This window comes from Maniola hyperantus, chromosome 9 (genome assembly GCF_902806685.2).
Source record: "Maniola hyperantus chromosome 9, iAphHyp1.2, whole genome shotgun sequence".
Lineage (NCBI taxonomy): Eukaryota > Metazoa > Arthropoda > Insecta > Lepidoptera > Nymphalidae > Maniola > Maniola hyperantus.
Window position 1 is genome coordinate 11,929,334 of NC_048544.1, and position 6,177 is coordinate 11,935,510.

Sequence of the window (6,177 nt, forward strand, 5' to 3'; positions counted from 1 at the left end):
AGGGTATTGAAACCCACCGCATAAATATTGTTCAAAGAAAACTCCTACTGTTATGTGATTATTAGCTGATGCCCGCGGCCATAGTCCACGTGAATTTAGGTTTTTAAAAATCCCGTGGAAGCTTTTGATTTTCCAGGACAAAAACTATAGTTTAGATAGAAGACTTTAAAAAATACCGCTTTGGGGTCTTTTTATTAACGATATTATAGCTAGTTTCTTCTGATTTAAATTTTCAAAATTTATTTGCTTAACTAGGTATAGCACAAAAAGTAGGTATACGTATTTAGACCGTACCGTAGGTTCGCCTTGCACATCGTATGAACCTCGTAAACTATTATATTATATTCAATCATATATTTACCTAAATCATCTAAATACCCTAAATACATTAATCTTTCGGCCTCATTGTATAGCCTTCGTCTATTCAGTGTTATCAGTTCACAATGCAAGCTATACTTAAGTAGGTTTATTTATCTATTTATTTATTTATCGAACGTGTTCTTCTTGGTATGAAATGAATCAATCATCCTTTTCGATTCGAAAGGAGCTTTTCAAACTGCGCGCTCCGGTTAAAGGTTAGAGGTGATTTGAAGCAACTGTTGGACATCTGTTTACTGTTTATATAAGAGGTAGGTATACCTCGTATATTTACTTATATACAATCCTGCTGACACGTTCCTGCAAATCACACAGTTGATTCTAAGTACTCACTCAACCTTTGATAACAGCAAATAATAGCTGACAGAAATAATTGTTTGTCATACAAATAAAGCGGCCAAGTGCTAGTCTGGCCTTTGTCTATTAGAGTTCCATACATACGAGTATGTGACCAATTAGATTTTCTTAACAACTGGGGCAGACGTGTTATGGAGTGAGTAGCGTACCAACAAGCGACGACCCCCAGACCCCAACCGGCTGGACTGACTGGGAAGTGGGTGGATGAGGAAGGAGGCGTGTAGGACCGTGTGTAGTGGCGCACTCTTGGGAAAGCCTATATCCAGCAGTGGACGCAAACAGGCTGATTGATTGATTGAAACTACATAAAACTAATGCAGTTAGGTAATTCCTTTTCCGTACCTCAAAAGGAAAAACGGAACCCTTATAGGATCACTTTGTTGTCTGTCTGTCTGTCGATCTGTCAAGAAACTATATCAAGTGGGGTATCATATTATGAAAGGGCTTTACCTGTGCATTCTGAAACAGTTTTTTTCTTTATTTTTATGCATCATAGAATTATCGTGCAAAATGTCGAAAAAATACGACCTGTAGTATGGAACCCTCAGTGCGCGAGCCTGACTTGCACTTGGCCGGTTTTTTTTCTATCTTAGTTCAGATTACTAATAGGTTGATAGAAAATTAATGGTCATTTAGGATCTTGTCACACACAACAACCCGTAGAAAAACATTCTCAAAATTATTAAATTTATTTTTGGGATAAGAAAATAAGAGTACCTATCAAAAAAAATTACATAAACGGTGATATCTCAAAACATTAGTGTCAAAAATCCTCAATAACGAAGATCGCTTTCAGTGCGCCAGATATTATGATTGATGGCGATAATCGGTGATCCTTCACCCCTCGCATGAACAGGCATCCGGAGAGAAAACGTCTCGCCTAAAAGGTTCTTCAATACAGTTTTACCTCTCCTCCGTGGGTCTAGCGGTTAGAATGTTCGAGTGTGGATGACTCAGATTAAGAATCAAGGTAGATTTGGCATTAAAATAATAATACCTACCTTGTTAGAGCAAGCTAGGTGTATAGAAAAGCTCTAAAGAGTGATAGAGACGTAAACACAGTTTTTGTCTTTGTCATAGTTTAGCTTTTTTTTGTTGGGCATGTTGTAGTTTGTGCCCAACAAACCTCTGTGATAGTAATTTATTGCGAATATTACTAGTTTTTATTAAGTTTTCTGTTTTAAATTTAGTATTGAAGGTGTGTACTGTGTAGAAGCCATTTACGTTGCATGGCTGCGTAAAAGTTGTAGCAAATGCAAATTATGACCTTTCATACGTAAGTATTACTTATTTCTTCTGTTGTTTTGTCCCTTTCGGGTATACGCGTTTGACAAGTCTCCTTATTCTTAGTCTGAGGTGGATGACGAGATCCTGGGTTCGAGTCCCGGGTCGGGCCAAAAATAGGTAAATTTTGGGCTTTTCTGTTAAGAAATTCTCAGTGGGTACAGAATGCGACAGATCGAGATGGCATTCAGGGAGGGAACGCCCCGCACATCCGCACAGCCCCCACGCTTACCCAGTGCGGACGAGCGCGGATGACGTGCGGGTGTGCGGGGCGTCCCCCGCCCCATACCCCGATTGCCATCGCGGACTATACCTACTAGCCCGGAGATAGGAAATAAGCGGTGTGTCACCCTCATGCTTCGGAGTACGTAAAGCGGTCGGTCCTGTGCCTGATCTCTCTCCGGTCGCGTCGGATTTCCAACCCATCGGGCTATGAGAATGAGCTAAGCCTTTTAAGGCCCTTTATTTTGATACCCCACTCGAGGGGTCTTGGAAAATTTTTTTTTCAACCCGCACATTAAAGCGCATAAAATCCGCCATTTTAATTTTTTAAGAATTTTAGCTTCGTAGTGACACTCGCGCTAATCTAATGACGTAATCATTTATCAAAATCGGTTGAGCCGTTGCGTAGCTAAAACGGACATACAGGACATACATACAGGTCAAACACATAACCTTCCTTTGGGTTTTACCGCAAATTCTATTCCTTTGCAATAATTTAAAATGTCATGTGCCGTTGCGTCTCTTTTTCCGTTTAGGTATACCACCGTTTAATACGTGACATATTTGAAGAGCAATTTTTACAACAATAGCACAACCCAAATAATAAACTGCTGTGTATTGGCTACACAAAAATCGGAATAAAGCCGGTCATTCTACTTGGCTCGCGTAGTGAAATATTCAATACTGGGCCCTACACGCGACGGCGCTGCCAAACTGGGCCGCAGAGCCTTGGTTATAGTTAACGATAAATTCTGAACAGTATTTGCATAATAGGTTAGTGGTTGCGCTTGTGATAGGTGCACTAGGTAAATAAAGGCTTCCTGCACCTGCCTTGTTTTGGGCAAGTAAATTGTAAATTGGCGAGGTTCCTTTGATTTTTTTTATTTTATTCTGATACAAGTTAGCCCATGACTGCAATCTCACCTGGTGGTAAGTGATGATGCATGGTAGTTTTTATCCATACCACTTTGGTTTCTACACGGCATCGTACCGGAAGTCGGAACGCTAAATCGCTTGGTGGCACGGCTTTGCCGGTAGGGTGGTAACTAGCCACGGCCGAAGCCTCCCACCAGAAATTTAGTGGGAACTCTTGATGCAACGTACGAGTAGGTATGTCTGTACGAAATCTTGTCAAAATCGATTAAGCAGTTGGCCGTTTAAAGTTAACAAGCAGATGTGCTTTATTATTTTTAACAGATATTAGTGTGAATTATATAAAGTAGGTACCAGTTTTCTCAAATCTCTTACCATGAATCATGGTTTTTCAAATAACTTATAATAGAGTAAGAGAAAACGACAGAGCCTACCTACCTACTGCACTGCCTACTCACAATTCTTATTATTTACTTAAATAAATAGTAGCTGTTATGTTAGAAAAATCTAATAATTAAAGTGGCAGCTCATAATAATTTTCCTTTTACCATCTATACTATACTACTAATAAATAAAATTGAAGTGTCTGTATGTTTGAACGGTCTAATCTTCGGAACGGCTGAACCTATTTTGACGGGACTTTCACAGACAAGTAGAGGATTAACCAAAGACTAACATAGGCTACTTTTTAACTGACTTTCAAAAAAGGAGGAATTGTGTTTTCTACCTATGTACACCGAAATATCCTAGATTTCTGAACCGATTTGCGTATTTTTTAATCGATAGAGAAACTTTGTGACATTGTCTCATAAAAAAATTAGATTCCAAGTCCTCAATCCTGCTGATGCAGTGGACCTGACCCCCTGACCTGACTGATTTAGAAACTGTCGGTTATAAATAATTGATATTGGAGGTACTTACCAAGTAAAGACTTTTTGAACTCAAGGACTCAACTCCTCAGGCCTAATGCTGTAAGGAATTGCATTCCTGAATCGTGGTGAGCCCACGGGATTTAAAAAAAAACCGGCCAAGTGCGAGTCAGGGTCGCGCAATGAGGGTTCCGTACTACAGTCGTATTTTTTCGACATTTTGCACGATAATTCAAAAACTATGATGCATAAAAATAAATAAAAATCTGTTTTAGAATGTACAGGTCAAGACCTTTCATATGATACCCCACTTGATATAGTCACTCACTTCGAAAGTTGAAAATACTAATAATTATTAGTTCATGACCACAATTTAATTTTTTTTGTGTTATCTAACCCTAAATTCACGGTTTTCAGATTTTTCCCCAAATTTCAGCTATAAGATCTACCTACTTGCCAAATTTCATGATTCTAGTTCAACGGGAAGTACCCTGTAGGTTTCTTGACAGACAGACAGACAGACAGACAGACAACAAAGTGATCCTATAAGGGTTCCGTTTTTCCTTTTGAGGTACGGAACCCTAAAAATCATGCTTTTATATGTTTTTACTAAATTTGGTACCTATACTGCATCCTTGCAGCTCCGGGCTAGTATGGATAGGCTACTTTTGTCCTGGAAAATCAAATCATTTCAAAAAAGAAAGTTCCCACGGGATTTTTAAAAACCTAAATACACGCGGGTAAAGCCGCGAGGATCAGCTAGTACTTAATATTTTTCAATTAACCGTAAGTAAGAATATCTCAAATGTTGTAAGTAGGTAATGTAAGTTCGAAAACTTGTAGAACAACATTAGTTGTTTCTTGTCATTCCTTCATCTCTTTATTCAGACCTATGTTTCACTGCAGGTCATTTTTTTCATTAAAAGACCTACTTTTCAGTTAGAAACATAAAGTGTAAAATAGGTCATGAATCATTGTGTGTAGACTATTAAGAGTGAATGTCACATACTAAATCAATATTTAATATCGAATATGATGACGACCTTCAGTTACTCTTTGCTAGACATATTTATGTTAATAAGAGCATTGAATATTTAGGAGACGTCCAAATCAATAGTTTAACTGATCAATAAAAGTTAAATAGGTAGAGGTACTAAACGACTCTGCTCCCAAAGTTTCACCGTTGACAGGCGCGAAAAGTCATGGTTTGACTTGGTTGTATCACATTTCGCTGTTGCCAATCACTAACAACCCAACTGTTATCTGTTCCATAATGAGTAATGACGTTCAACAAAGTGTTTAATTTCAGGAGCGAGAAGATAACGACTCGATCGATACAACTGTTCGTAATAATTTCAAGACGTTTCAACCCAGTGGAACATTGAGAAACAATTGATTTTCCACACTTGGGATGCCTGTAAGCGTAGGTACTCACGGTAAAGGTCCTCGAGTGCGTTACATGGGCTCCAAGGGTCACTGCACGGTGGATGTTACAGGCTGTAACGGATGCGCCTTCTCGCGGGCACCGTCTCGAACTTGCGTAACATTTATATAACGAGGCACATACTGTCCGTGACCAAAACCGTTCGGTCAGAGGCGAGCTCGCGCACGGCTCAGGAGACTGCTCCGTCCTGCCATTTTGGATTTGGTCGGAGCGAGCTGAGCGAATCGCACGGCTAGCACTCGTTACGCGCGATTCCCGCCTAGGGTTTTGACTCCGAAGGGTGCTTTTCTGTTAAAATCGGAATGTCGCGGAGCTACGTGCGGAAGAAAAATAAAAATGTATGAATCAGTCGGGCGGAGCAGTAGGCCGGCAGCGAGTGGCACATGCCGCTCGATACACGGGCGCATGCGTGAGGCGCGGCGCCGTGTGACGTCACGCAGTCTCGCGCCGCCGCTCTGCCGCCGCCGCCGCCTCTTCAATGGACCACGGCTAACTCTACTCTGCTCTACCACTTGACGCCCTACGAGACGCTCAAATAGTATTTAACTATATAACACCATAATTCACCATATCTAACCAATTTATGTCACTTCAAGAGTGGTGCTGAACAGGTGAAACGCTTCTAGGCTTCAGCTATTCTATTAGATAGGTACTTTGATGTAAATTTATTTACTAAGGTAGCTTTACTAAGTAGAAGTAAACTAAACTGCTTAGATCAGAAATTTTGAAATATTTAAAAACAGAAAGTTA

At 40.1% G+C, this 6,177-nt stretch overlaps 1 protein-coding gene across 10 annotated transcripts in view; it reads right to left on the reverse strand.

Moving 5' to 3' along the window:
- The window catches only part of Rbp (RIM-binding protein), a 31,997-nt gene extending 26,190 nt beyond the window's left edge, over nucleotides 1-5,807 (reverse strand). For all 10 annotated transcript variants that reach the window (XM_069501077.1, XM_069501076.1, XM_069501073.1 and 7 more), the window contains exon 1: nucleotides 5,419-5,807. The gene's annotated coding sequence lies outside the window, so the exon portion shown is untranslated. The remainder of the gene's footprint in view (nucleotides 1-5,418) is intronic.
- Between the last annotated feature and the right edge of the window lie 370 nt (nucleotides 5,808-6,177).